Here is a 14,599-nt window from a genome sequence, read left to right on the forward strand (position 1 = left end):
TGAAGCCTGAAAAACAATTGCCATTTGTTCTGCTATCAAATGTTTTCCAAAACATTGGAAAACAATGGTGTCCTAAGAGTTGGAGTAAATGATTGAAGGAGGGAGGTGAGGATCATTCACCCACTGAGTGACTTGGTCAAGGGAACGATTTCTTTATCTACTTGAGCCATCTCGAGCTTCCTCCTCATACTTCAACTGTAGAGGAAGGATGAGGGGAATCATGTCCTCTGCTTTCCTCCCTCTCCTTTGTTTCAGTCTAATCAAGTTCAGACTTCTTTACTTAGAGTTCAAAATACTGTATTTTCCTAAGAAATATAGTTGTTATGGAATAGGTCCAGTATTTTCTAGAGTCACTGTTACAGGGTTTTTATTGGCTTGATACAGTGAGATTTTTTTTCTTCCTCCTGTGGTTTAAAATTACTTGTCTAACATGTTGATTTATAGCCTGTCATGTAAGACTGTTTCCCCTTGGCTGTATCTTTTTAAGATGATCAAATGTATTTCTGAAGAATGTCCTGTTGTTGCCTTGAAATATTAGGTGATAACTGCACAACTAAGAGAGGGATTAGCTTGTTAAACCTAATATGACACCAACACACAAAATACTGCAATTAAAAACTTTCTTAAGGCAGCGGGGGGGGGGGGGGAACCAAAAACCTTATGGTCTGAGATATCACAAGCATATTCCATTCACCTGGGAAGTTTGTAGGTTGGTGTGAAGGAAGGAGAGGAGACTCCTAGGCTGGGGCTCCAGGAGGGCAGCTTTCAGTGGTGCTGCCAGAGCTGCCCATCTTCCCGCTTGTTCCTCCCTGGTTCATTCCCGCAAGCAGTGCCAGCACAGTGTTTACAGAGCTGAGCAGTGGCTGATCAGGGAACTGATCCAGGTTAAAAATAACTTTTTGGGGATGGTGGGAAGGACACGAGCACAATTGTGGGGTATGGCAGGGGGCACAGAAAGGAGCAGAGAAGTTGAGAGCAGTGACAGCTGCCTTGGCTGTCAACCACCGTCAGAGGAAATGCCAAGAGAAAGCTCAGCCTGTGCTCATGTGCTCTTCTCCTTCCAGCTGTGCTCCAGAGACAGCCATCTGCTCAGTGCTGTCTCTTCTTACCCCTCCTCTCACCCAGGTCTTACTGCCCCAGCTGAGCTGCTGCTGGAGTTAACCCTAGCTCGCTTGGGTCAAAATGAGCTGAGTTAGCTTCAGCAGCTAAATCATAGGACTGTGCTAACCCATCTGTCTCTGGTGGCAAGCAGACTGCAGTGTGGTCAGGCAAGAGGGAAGCAGATAATAACCTTGGCCATGGGGAGCAGTGCCAGGCAGCAGGGACAAGGTGGGAGTAGTTTTCTGCCGACACACTTGCAGCTGGAAGATAATATGTGAATGCTAAGTTATGAATGCTGAAAGTAGTGGTATGGTCATTTTTCACGTTGCTGGGGCTGATTTTGTTGATGGCTAATGGCAAGTTCGTGAGGATACACTAATGTTAAGGGGATTGCATTGAGAAGGATCTTGTAAGAGGATTTATTTTCTTACAATAACCTAAAATACATATCACAGCTTTTACACATAAATGGAGTGGTGAGAAAGATGCTTCTTCAGTACTGTGTGTCTTGGCTATTAAAGTGTGCCACTTGGCCAGTAGCCAACAGAAATAACGCTGAGGTGAACTGAGTGAAGGTACTGCTAAGGAAATACCAGATAAAAAAGGACAATTTAAGAGAGTTGTTGTGGAAACCTGGAAAGTTATTGTTTTATACTTTCAAAAGATAGTTCTGAAAAGAATTATGCAGCAAAAGCAAAGCGGGATGACTGGATTCCTTTCAGGTGTTCTGTTCAATATTATCTAATATTTCCCCCCATCTCTTCTATGTTTAACTAGACTTGGGTGCCTGCTTGAAGGACATTGATCAAAGTGTGTGTTACCAACTGGCTTTATTATTTATTTATTTATTTATTTTTACACTTCTCTATTCTCACTGAACACAGAAAAGGAGCGGTTGTGTGAAGCATTACCATGGAGCAGAAGCAGCCTTTCATTTTTCTTCCTGCTCTTGGTCAGTTTTGGGGATGCCGGTGGGCATTTCTCCCTCCCACTAGTAGCTCCTGAGCTGAGGAAGATGCAGCTGCTTTCTTGGGGGAATTGTTTGCCTCTCCGTGGAATCTTGTCCCGGTCAGCTATGTGCTAAGAATGTGAATAATTTTACTGTGGCTGCTTTACATGTAAAAAGCCTGACCTTAAGATATTTTATCCAGCTGGGTTTTTTTCTTTCTTTTTTTCTTTTTTGACTCTAGCACTGGTAGAGTTGAGAGTTTTATCTTGCAACTACAGAAAGCTGCAGTGATTAGCAGTTGTATAAAGCGTTTAATACAAAGGGGTATTTTTTGTAATCTTAAAAATCACTAAGTGGCAGTCAGTGATGGTTAGCAATTCTTATTTTTGGACTTGTAGTTATACATGTGCATTTGATAGAATTAATGAAACTAAGTGCTGCATGGAGACTTCTGGAAAATGTCTAATGAGATCCCTAATGCTGCAGAGTTTGAGTATATTGTATTACAAGGTTAAGCATATTGATTTTAAAATGTTAAAAGCTGAATGCCTTTTTTGTATTTTTGAGAATTTTAAAAAAGACAGCATTACAATTAATACATGAAATTCAAAAATGCCAACAAATTTTTACAAAATAATATTGTATGTAAAAATACTACATCTTCCTACTCTTTGAACAATAAATATACCAAGTAGTCTTGCCCAGCACACTTGCATTCTGCATGTGTATGTGTCTGTACTGAAAAATATTAGAAATCTGAAGATAAAACCCAGATGTTTCTTCAGTCATGTGAGACATGCTGCTTTGGACTGTGAGGCTGAGAGAGAAGTAGCCTTCATTTGTCTCACAATGGAGCTATATTTCTCAGATATATATATTTTTTTCTTTTTGACTGTGCATTACTGCTTGATGTCAGTTGGGGTCCCATTGTTGTATAAATCCTCAAAGGAGAGAACGGTTCAGTGGTAATGTGTTCCAGCCAGATATCCTGGAGGTTTTATAGTTCTATTAAAGTACTCCCAAAAGAAAAATTAAGGGGAACAAAACTCTCCTAAACTTCTAAACACCATATCAGGAATATGCTTGAACCTTGTTTGAAAAATTATGTTAGTATTTGACCTTGAATATGAATGGGTGACTTAATTTTACTGTCTTTCCTTTAATTTTTATTGCCTTGGAGAAGAGGTTTTAAAACAACACTTGAATATTCTAGTGGTTTAAAACCGGGAAAAAAACCCCAAACATATAAAGTTACAAGAAAAGGAAGGACAGGAATCCTGTTAAATGTTAAAATGTTAAAATCTGATGAAGTATAAGAAAACTTGTAATGCCTTAAGTAGGCAGTACTCAGTAAAAGTGACGGAGGCACTGTTAATAGGAATAGATGCAAAATCCAGTTTGGAGAGTTGGATATGGAGAAATGCAATAAACAGTACTAAAGCATTGCAAATTTGCAGCACTGTGTGACTTTCTGGGGAACAGCTGACTTTGGCAGTGCAAAAAGCTCTTCTAGTCTTTGACACAATTCTTTCCTGTGCTTTGGGGCTTTATTCCTGGACAACAAACCTCATAATGCATCTTGCTGAATCTGAATACCCAGTTTACAAGTCCCTTGTATCCAGTTTGGCTAAGAAATCATTTGCAAGCTCTGTGAATATTTGTAAAAAATCATCTGTTATACATAACTCAGTATGTATGTATCCTTATATTAGAAGGAAGAGCAATGGGAAGCACTCGTCTTAGTTTCTGTGGCCACTGAAAAGAAATGCTTTGATACACAAATAACATTATTGTAAATGTAATGCCAGCAAAATGCTTTTTTGGCTAACGTGTGAGCAATAAAATTAGCAAACGCATCACTTGCTGCTAATGAAGAGGAACAAGCTCATCATGAAACCTTGACTGAACTGCTATTCTATCCAGCTTGATTTACTTGCCCTGATAGAGTAAGAAACTGCTGTCTCGAAAAAAGGGAGGGGGGGAGGATGTGGGCGCTAGTAGGAAGGAGTCATGCTATCATTCTGACAGCTCGCTATGTGAAAAGCAGGTCTGAAGGAGAGAAGGGATGGTCTGCTGCTCTTGCAGCAAATGTGCCCTGGTTACTAATAAGTGTAAAATGCTAAGACAACAAAACATCCCACCTGAGAAAAGCTGGAGAGACGCTTTTTACAAGGGCATGTAGTGATAGGAGAAGGGGTGATGGCCTTAAGCTGAAGCAAGGTAGATTTAGATTAGATGTTAGGAAGAAATTCTTTACTGTGAGGGTGATGGGGCACTGGAACAGGTTGCCCAGAGAAGTTGTGGATGCCCCCTCCCTGGAAGTGTTCAAGGCCAGGTTGGATGGGGCTTTGGGCAACCTGGTCTAGTGGAGGGTGTCCCTGCCCATGGCAGGGGGGTTGGAACTAGATGATCTTTAAGGTCCCTTCCAACCCAGGCCATTCTGGGATTCTGTGAGAGAAAGAACCTGATTCCAAGAGAATACTTAAGAGTTTAGTGCTTTTTAAATGGCAGCTGGGCTTTATACAGCAAGGTGTTGATTTTGCTGGAACTGCCATCTAAATATATTTAGTAATTTAAGATGCATTATGTTTGGAGTAGGTTGTGTTTTGGTATTTTTTAAGATTGCACACCTTGAGCTTAGGGACACTCACTTGGACCCCCAGAGTACAGAGTAGCAGATGCCGTTTTTTATTCATGGCTGGATTCCATGCATGAGGATCCTGGTACACAACTGGAAATGCAGCTGTACTGGAGCACAACAGTGCTGTTCTGCAGTGTGGTGCACCTTTCCCTCAAGGTTGGGTCCAATTCTACCTCAATTTTGAACATGCCTTCTGTACAAGGCTCTTTACCATGTTCTATGTGTGTTGAGAGTTTGTGAGATTTCAGTGGAATAGATAAATTCCCGAAGGCAACTTGCTAAGATTTTTTCCTCAGGAACTTGTATTGCTTCTTTGCTGGGTGCTGCAGTGTTTATTAGTATTCTCAAATTGGCCTTTAATACTTGTATTGGTATTAATGTCAGCACTATTGGTCAAATTTGCATGTTTCATTAGGCCGAGTCAGACAAGGGCAGAAGTGGACTAAGGAGGAATTAGTCTGGCTGAAGTCTGCCCATTGTCTTGGGTGGGAAAACTTTCTGATGGCATTGGTGAAAAGCACAGCACCTCTCCTGCTCTCCTAAGGATTTCAGTACACCTTATGAAGAAGCGATAGGAAAATGCTTCCTGTTCTTCTTGTCTTTTCAAGCTGAATTCTGTCTTTAAATTGAGTGTCTGGATCCATTATTGCATGCTGAATGTAAGTCATACCAATCCAGAGGAAGGCTTCAAACCAAATGGTGACTATTTGAAGATTCTTGCCCCATGCATCTCTTCCTCCTAAAGGCTGTAACACCTGATATTGTCTGCTAATAGCTTTTGGCAAACCCTGCTACTCAGTGCTGCTGCTGAAAGGATTCACTGCTCTCTGCATCAACTTGACTGCTTTACTGTTAGGATAAAGAAAGTAGAAGACAGGGAGATGGGAGGTGTTGCTTTAGAAACTTGAACCAAAATACAGAGGCTTGGTAACAAGTTCTTCACTGGCTTGGACTCCTCTGCTGTGTAGAAAGGATTTGATTTGGACTACCACATGGGCGAGACTCATTCTTTGAGTTACAGCTGTAAGCCTTAGAGCTTGCCCGGTGTTGGGCTTGGTATGGAAAGGGGATAGTGTGTTTGGTAACACCTCTAATTATTAGAAAATGTGAACAGGAACCTGGAAGGTGTTTTCAGTGAACATTACAAGATGACGATGATGCTTCTTGGTTTGGGACAACTAAATTTTTTATACTTGAATTTGTTTTCTAACTGTCCTTTTCTTTAGAGTTCAAAAGCTCTAGGATGTTATGTTACCTTTGTACTATTAAAAGTGTTGATGAATAGTGCCATGGCTTGCCTTGGCTTGACTTGTAGGAACAGGGGAAACTCTTAAGCCTCACTGGTTAATGCAAGGCATATGGCTGAGGCACTGTGTGAGAGTACAGGTCACCACAGTGGCTGCCAGTCGAGAGGGACAGGAGGGAACTGGAGCCGAGGCTGAACCTGCTATGGACTGTGTCCAGAGGGTGGGAAGTTCCCTGTTCCAGTAACCAAAGCGAGGGGATTTTGGGGAAGTAAAATAGCACCTTTGGAAAGGAGCTATGTATGCCCTTGAATGTGTATGCATGTGCAGTCACACATGTGTGAAGTAAGCAAAGCTCTTCCATGCTGTTCTATAATATAAACCTAGCAATGCAGTGATTTATAAAAGCTGTTTATATAACATGATTTGGCCTCAGTATAAGATTTCTGAATTCGCACATGAGTGCTCCTGATTTGAGTTCCCTCTGCTCCACTGCTGAGGAAAGATTAGGAGAGATTTGTACAACTTTCTGTCTGTTGATGCATCCGCCATGGGTCATTTCGTTAGACTGAACTCTAAATAGTTTAAATAGCTCTCCAATGAGCAGACTTAGAGAGTAATGAGGAACAGTTATGGCTGTATATACAATTGTTTGTTCTGTTTTAAATTAGAAATCCTTTTTAGAACGGGATTCTTCCCTTGTGTCTGTGTAGGGCTCAGTGCAGTGCAGAAGGCTTCGAGCGCCATCACAGCAGAAACGATTTTGTGCAGCTAGGAGATACGTTGAGCAGTGAAGATGTACAAATACACACTTTTGCCTCTCCTTTATTTTACCATTAATGCAAACCTGGCCTGTGAATTTTGGCATATAGATAGTCCTGGAGTACTACATGTGTTCAGAACTGAATGCTGTGTGCTCACTCCTTACACCTCTGTTCTGATGTGGGACCTGAAGCAAAGTGTGCATTTTCCAGAATGGGGACTTTCTGTACTCAGGGAGATATTACTGCTGCCTATTACTGTTGGCCAAGTTTGATTGGTAAATCAGGAGCCTGTGCTCCTTCAAAAGTTGGGGGAAAGAGTGGGTGCATTCAGAAAGGGATGTTAGAGCCTCTGAGGTAGGCAGCAAGTCACGGCGTATCTTGGGTGCAAACAGCGTCGCTCTCTCCACCAAATATCTAGGGAAACTAGGATTCTACTGCCAGCTCTTCAGCCACAGATATGCTTTTTCCAAGGCTGGGAGTGACAGGGAAAACAGGCTCTTTGTCAGCTATCCATTCAGCTTGCCTCTGTGATGGGGCTCTGCACTCTGCTCCCCTTCCTCTCGTGCCTGTGTCTTGCTTGGGACAGCTCAGTTCTGTTCTTGCTTCCCAGCAGAAAGGGGAAAAAAAAGTGGTATTCATGATGGCTTTTGGCTATTTTCACTCCCTTTCCATTATTGTTGTTAATGCCGTGGCCTCTCTTTCTTGCCTGTTTGTAATTGTTCTTTCATGACACTTGAGCTTCATGCAGAGTGCAGGTTTGTTGCCTGGGACAGAACCTCTTCCAGCTTCCTGCAGGCCTTCCCTTTCCAAATCCTTTCCAGAGTCCCTGACGTGCTTCCAGAAATGCTATAATAAATGTATATATAAATATATGTAATGAAATTGCTTGTCTTGTCTGATTGATGACACAAATAAGAGCCTGATTTCTTCATGAAAGAAGGTGTCATGTCTTTTTCAATACATTGCTTCCAAAGGGCTCACAGGCTTACTTGATATTAGATTAATTTCAACAAAATCACATACACAGACATGCACACATTATGTAATATCTACATGCGTGTCTGTACGTACACACAGGTACTCTCTGGGACATCAACAGGAGCTGTCTGATTAAATGTTCTGATTGGATTTGAAAACTAGCATTGCAGTGCATGTGTGTTTTTTCTTTAAACAGATTGCATCTCTTGAATAGTTCATCAGAGCTTCTTGAACTGTTTACATACACGCTCTTTGTCTGGAGATGCCTTGGTATAAATACTCCCTTCATTTTACAAGCATTTATCTGGAAATATGTTGAGCAGCCATGCTTGGTTTATTTCCAAATGTCTTAACTTTAGGACCTTGGATTGGCTTTTAGCCTGAAGTTTGTATCTCTCCTTTTCATGCAAAGAGCCATATTTGAACAACTCATGGAACACAAGGACTGTAGTGTAAAATGGCAGGTGTCCTCCGTGAAACACCCATGGCCAAACACAGTATGTCTTACAAGGAGCTACTTGTTGGGTACCCAACAAAAAACAAGTTATATGCTGCTACTTGATATAAATTGCATAGTGTGAAAAAGCATTTTGATGTAACTGGTGCCTTTTGAGACACCTGCTAAGGAGCTATGTCATATTTCCAGTTACTGTTCTCAGCTCTTGTTTTTTTTCTCTCTTGCCCTTTTCAAGTTGGTGAAGGTGTTACAGTGGTTGTTTTTTAGAAGTACCCTGCTGCTGAGTTTATAGAGTATTTTTTCTTCTCTTGGAAAAACTTAAATAGCTTTCATAAGTTATGAACTTAAGGAAAAACAACTGGGAAAAAACAGTAGAGAAGTGCCATGATGGCCCTTTTATTTTGATTTTTTTTTTTTTTTGGTGATACTTCTGATAGAACTTTGTATTTGCTCTAGGGCTAGTAAAATGCAAAAATTACCATGATAAAATTTCAAATGTTGGTTTCATTTGTCTGGTTCATTTCCTTGCTTTTTATCATCTAGAGCTGTTTTAAATCTGAAAAAATACTGGAAATATTTTGAACAGTTATAATCTTGATCATCAAAAGATGCTTCTCAATCTCTAGTTACTTTTGTTTTATTTTACTTCATTCCTTCCATAGCTGTAGGAAGCGTGCCATGTCCTGTAGTTTAGAGTATTAAGGTAATCTTATTTCAGGGTTGGTTTCTGGTGGTAACACCACCAGGGTTTCTATCCTGGGACCCAGAAGAATTGACACTTCAGTCCTCCAAGATCTTTTTGCCTACTACTCCAAGCTGAATATTTTGTGCTGGACTTAATTACCTCACTTTAATAATAAGTTGTCATACTGCCATAAATACAACAATAGCAGGATGCCATTGTACTGGATGCTGCACAAACACAGAATAGTAAAAGTGCCTACCTTGTCTAAATCAACACTAAAAGAGTTTGAAGGCAAGAAGAATGAACGGTGGCGTAGCAGCAAATTATCACGTTAGTTTTATTTTTAGTTATTTTCCTTCTGGTAGGACGTTTACCAGGGCATTGTATCATTTCCAAAATCCTCCTTTTATCTTTTGGGCATACTCCTTTGTTAGTTCTTCAAATATCCCTTGAAAATGTTTTATAAAAACCTTCGGGTTAAAGTTGTTTCTCACCTGTAATTCCCCCTTCCTAATTTAGACCCAGTTATTTTCTTTCCTATGTTGATGTGATTTAACTTAGTGAGTCTTAAATTTCATTACCTGTCCATATTCTTTTTTTGTCTGCCCCAACTTCATGTACTATGGGGTATCTCTTCTGCATACTTTTTTCCATTAATAACTCTAGTATTTTAAAAAAAAAAAAAAAAGGAAAGCACTCTGACAGCGTGAAGTGGAATGCATAGTCAGTGCAAAGCAGGGCTGGAGCATCTGACCAAAATAATGGATGACCTTAAAGGCTACAGTGCTACCAGAACCAAAAATAAATTCAGGAACACAAAGGGTAGAAATGTTGCGAGCAAGGACTAAAAGCTGGGATTAAAGCCCCAAACTCAAACTTCCTCCACTGAAATCAACAAAAGAAAGGAATGACTTTACCACGAGGATAACTTTTCCACCACTGTTTGCACATCATCAAGAACAGCGTGTGCAGCTCTTATCAAAACGGTGTCCCAGTCTGATCTTTCTTGATACAGAGATGAGCTACTACAGCAATAAAGAGAATGAAGAGCCTGTTTTACAAGAGAAAACTAAAACAATGTGGTTTGTTTAGCCCAGGAGGCCAAGCTGCAAGCATCCCTTAGGATGAAGGTGGCTTGCTCTCTGTACATAACAGCAGAGCTGCTGAAGTTAAAAGACAATTGAAACTAAAGGCAGAGCGAATAAACTGACCCTGCGTAATTTAGGCTGAAATTAAGAGGGAAGTTTATCACTGCCAAAGCAGTAGAGCTTTGGAGGAGCTTTATAACAGGAGCGGTGGGGCCAGAAAATTCTTAACTAGCTGTGGGGTAGATCTCCGTTAGTTTCTGAATGGGTTATGAGGTTTATGAATGGACTGAGTGATCCTGTGACAAACAAGTGGGCACTCAGTAGGTTTCTGCCAGTGCTGATTTCCTCCTGCTTTTTTGATACACTAAAACTGAAGAGTACTAATGATTCTCAGGATAGTTTCTTAGTTATGTGGCTAGAATATTTTAATCAGGGCTATAGTTAGGCTTGGGAATTTGTGGGCAAAATGTAGCCCCTGGTGTTAGCAAGCTGAAGACAGGGAAAACAAAAGTAGACTACAAAATTGGATGAAGCATCCAACCAGAGAATAATTATGGGTTGAGAATATTACAAAATAAGGTTTCCTGTTCCATGGGGCTGCAGCAATCCTGACAGAGCATATTGTACACATTGTTTCCTGAATTTCTTAGGTTTTGCATGTTTAAAATCATGAATGAAAATTCCTACAATGGTGGGCTATCGCAGAAAGGTTCGTAATCAATTCTGGATCATCTCTTCTGGCATGAGCTTTAGTTTTTTCCCTTCCTCAGGGAACCTGTATCTGTTTCCTGCATCTGTCACCCATCCTTCTTTGTGAATGGAAAGCAAGTAATTAATTTTTTTGTTGTTGTTAGCAATTAATTACCCTTGCCAAATCTTGGAGGACCTATTGTCTCCTTCAGACACAATGTTCTTGGGAAAAAGTCTTAACTTATTGTAACCTCTTGTGCAATCTTCACTTGGATGATAAATACATCTTGGCAACTAGGAGCTTTCTGAATGAAAAATGTTGCTGGACAACCCTGTAGTACAGCAAGAACGCAAGCCTCTGCCAATGCTAGTGGAGTACAGCCAGGCAGGAGGGTAAAATGGGGAAAGCCTTTCACATTGCCTGCGGAGCACAGAGTGAGATGAAGTCTGTATATGCACACATCCAAATATCTGTTTACCATCAAACAAGGATTTTCCCTGTTGAGCATCTGAGCTCAAAGGTGGCCTTCCTTCTAGCAAAATCTTGAAATCTGTTGGAAAGCTGCCTTCTACCAGCACGAGATGGGAAATAACGGAGAGCATGTTGACCATGCAGCTGTCTGGTTTGGGTAGCCCACTGTAGGAACTAGCTGGGAAACACCCCTCTCCTTATTTTTCTCTATGAACCCACAAATTTGGGAACCTGCAGAGTTGCCTCAGTCTGCTTCGTGGTTCATGGTCTGACTTTGGTTTTCCATTTGATCTGTCCAGAACCACAGCTGACCACTGAAACCTCATTTTAGTATTGCAGCTGTAACATTAATTGCAAAATCATTAGAGTTAATTGTAAAAGTACATTTTCCCCTTGTAGCTTTTCACCTTTTTCTGGTTTATTTTTTCACCAACAGCTAGTGATGTCTGGAAGTAAAAAGGTGCATAAAAGCCCTGCATGGAGAGATGTTTGAATCCTCCAAAGGGAATACACAGAATGCAAAGAATGAGTTGGGGCCGGGACTGCTCTGTTCCCTTGCGGTTTATGTGTGCGCTGCCAGTGGCTTGTGTTTCTCCTTGCAGCCTTGACAGCTGGCTGTGGGGTTAGCAGAATGCAGCCAGCGACCATGTTTCTCAAACCGTACTATGGCTGAAAGTGTTTGGCCTGGTGAAAAGGAAACGATCCGAAGTGGAGGGCCTGATGCAGTGTACCTTGCAGTTAATGGAAATCTTTGTTGACCTCAGTGGGAGCTGGATTTGATCCTGTGCCTACTTGAATGTTTTGGCATTGGATACGGCTCCAAGCGGATTTTTTTGCCATGTCTCATTTCTGATCTTTTTTCCCTTCTCTTTCTAAAACATACTTACCTTAGAGTGGTGTAAAATCAAGACAGCTCTATCTGTGTCAGTGTAGCTGTGCACTTTTATCCTCGTCCAGTGTCTGTCCTCTTGTTTCCTCAGCCCTTTTACTGTCTACAGTATCAGTTTGCAAGATTTTGGCATTGATTTGTCCCTTTCTTGAGCCATTTTGCTGCTTCTCACAAACACCCTCCCTCTCACTTACGCCTCTGCTCTCTAACAAGTGTAATTCCTGACATTGCTTAATCTATCTTCTGCTCTTCTTACCATATTTCTAATCAATCCTTATATTGATTTCCAGAAAATGCAGCCCAGGCTCTGGCCCCTGCCACCAGCAGGGAGCCAGCTTACCCTTCAGCAGGCTCCTGGAGGCCAGCCCTTCGCCCCCTCATCCCAGCCACACTCCCTTGCTCAGCAGAACTCATTGCTCTGTTGTGTATAGGAAGGAGAGGGCCGCTGTGCCCTATTAGCCAGCAGCCACCTTGGGCACAGCGCAGACCCTCTGTGAACCTCAGCCATGCATCAGCTTGTCCCTCATCCCTAATGAAAAGATGCTAGAATGAGCGGAGCCATCTTCAGGTGGCTGCCAGAGAGGAGAGCGCTGTGGACATGGAGGATGGCGATGGGAAAACCAGTGCAGAGGAGGCCAAAGGCCAGCTATAGCAGTGCTGGAGCTTCTTGTTGCCCTCCACTCTCCTGCAGTATTGCATGCCCCCAGAAGGATTTGTCTCCTGGGTGGAGAATTATGATTATATGTGATCTGCCTCTGAGAGAAGCACTTTCCTTTTGTATGTGGAATGTTTATTTTTTATTGGTCGCTCTCTGTTTGCTTGGAGATGATGCAAGGCTTTTGTGAACCAGCATCAGAAACTGGGGCTATTTGTGTCTCATGATAGCTATGGGAGAAAGGGCCAAAGCTATGGGATGGTGTACAGGGGAATCACAGGTGTTCTTTTGAACCATGAAACAACTTACTTCATTTTTTCCAGCAGTAATGTAAATGCTAAGCAAACAGGGTATGTAATGAGCAAACCCTTTGGAGGGTGGGAGCTGACCTAATGAAAGATGAGAGGTGGTGAGGTGGAGCACAGGGCTGCTGCTGCACTGGGGGCTTAAAGGGCTGAGATTGCTAGTGACACATCTGTCGGTCCCAAGCTCTTGCTGGCCCTCTTAGGTTATCATGCAGTCCACAGTGAAATGTATTGGGCTTTTCCCCTCCCGTTATTCCCACTGAAGTTTAAATACGAATCCCCTAACATATCTGCTGAAGGTAGAACATGCAGCTTCCAATAGACCAGTGTCATGTTTACTCTGCTTTTCTGACATAGGCAATGGCAAAAGAGGAGAAAGTAGTGCCACAGTATAAGGGGGAAGGGATTGTTTTCAGAGATGATATTACTATGCTGGTGATTAAAAAACTAATCTATTTTAGCCCCTCTGAATTGTATACAGCCAACATAGCTAAGAGAGGGAGAAGTGGATTATACGGGCTGTTAATCGTTCAGATAATTGCTTTCAAAGCATTTATTCTTTTGTACTCTATTGCAGACAAAACTAAAAAGCCCCAACATCCAAGCCAGCCCAAAGATCTTTCAGTCTTGCATATTGAGCACATTTGATTTAGGAAACTTTAAGACTTATGATCTAAGGCTAGATCCAGCTGCTGTAAATGGGCAGAGTGTGTTATCAGGCCTGTGGAGCTGGGCTGTAAAGCCCAGAGTCCCTGGATGATGAGAATGCTGAGCACTAGGATGCGAATTTGCTAATACTTTAGAAATGTATCCAGAAGAAGAAAAAAACATTGTGGGAAATTCTTTCCTTCATACATAATAGTTTTCTGTTGATATAAAATTGCCCTTAGTAATGTGTTGATGCCAGTGAAATACTTCAGCTATAGGAAATGTGAAACTAACTACTGCCTTTCTATGAATTATGAGTCATAAATTGTGTGAAAAATATTAAAACTTGCTATAGCTATTCCCCAAGCAGAACCTCTGAGTAATGGAGAAAATGCTGCCATTTTGGGGGAGTAGGAGGGGACTGAGCTAAGAGAAGCAAAATGCCAAGTGCCAGCGTGTGGCTCTGTGCTAAGTGTGAATTAGTGTCATTGGAGATGATCCTCCCTTGCTAAGTAAACAATTAGTATGTTACATGTACTTGCAGTTCAGTCCAGCAAAGTCGCTCTTTGCTCCAGATGATACAGGAAAGGGGCGTACGTGTTGAGGTTACCTGACTGCTAGCCAGTGCACAGAGCTGCCCTGTGGGAGAGCAGTGCGCTTGTGCCAACCCAGCCATCACATCTGCAGTCTGTAAGCCAAGCCAAGCCAAGAAGGCACCAAACTCCATCTGATTCAGCGCTCGGTGGGCAGATTGTGATGACAGAATTTCCCTAAAAATGGCACTACAGTGGCAAGATAATAAGATACATTTTCACGCAAGTCCTTGATGGTGACATTAATTTCATCCAACTTTAGCCATCTGAGAGCTATGACTCCAAATTAGTCCTCTAATCTTCTGTCACCAAAGGTCAGTTTATCTCCTGTTACATCTATTTTATGATTTGCCTTTTGGAGGTGATAATAGAAAGATTCTCAGCAACTACTTTCGACTAAGTAACTTTTTGATGGCTGAAGTTCAGCGATGTGAATTCAG

The 14,599-nt window shown here is 41.7% G+C and overlaps 1 protein-coding gene across 3 annotated transcripts in view; it reads left to right on the plus strand.

Annotated features, from left to right (window-relative positions):
* The window catches only part of LATS2 (large tumor suppressor kinase 2), a 50,510-nt gene that overhangs the window by 21,279 nt on the left and 14,632 nt on the right, over positions 1 to 14,599 (plus strand). The window lies entirely within an intron of this gene.

The sequence above is a fragment of the Grus americana genome, chromosome 1, assembly GCF_028858705.1.
Source record: "Grus americana isolate bGruAme1 chromosome 1, bGruAme1.mat, whole genome shotgun sequence".
NCBI lineage: Eukaryota > Metazoa > Chordata > Aves > Gruiformes > Gruidae > Grus > Grus americana.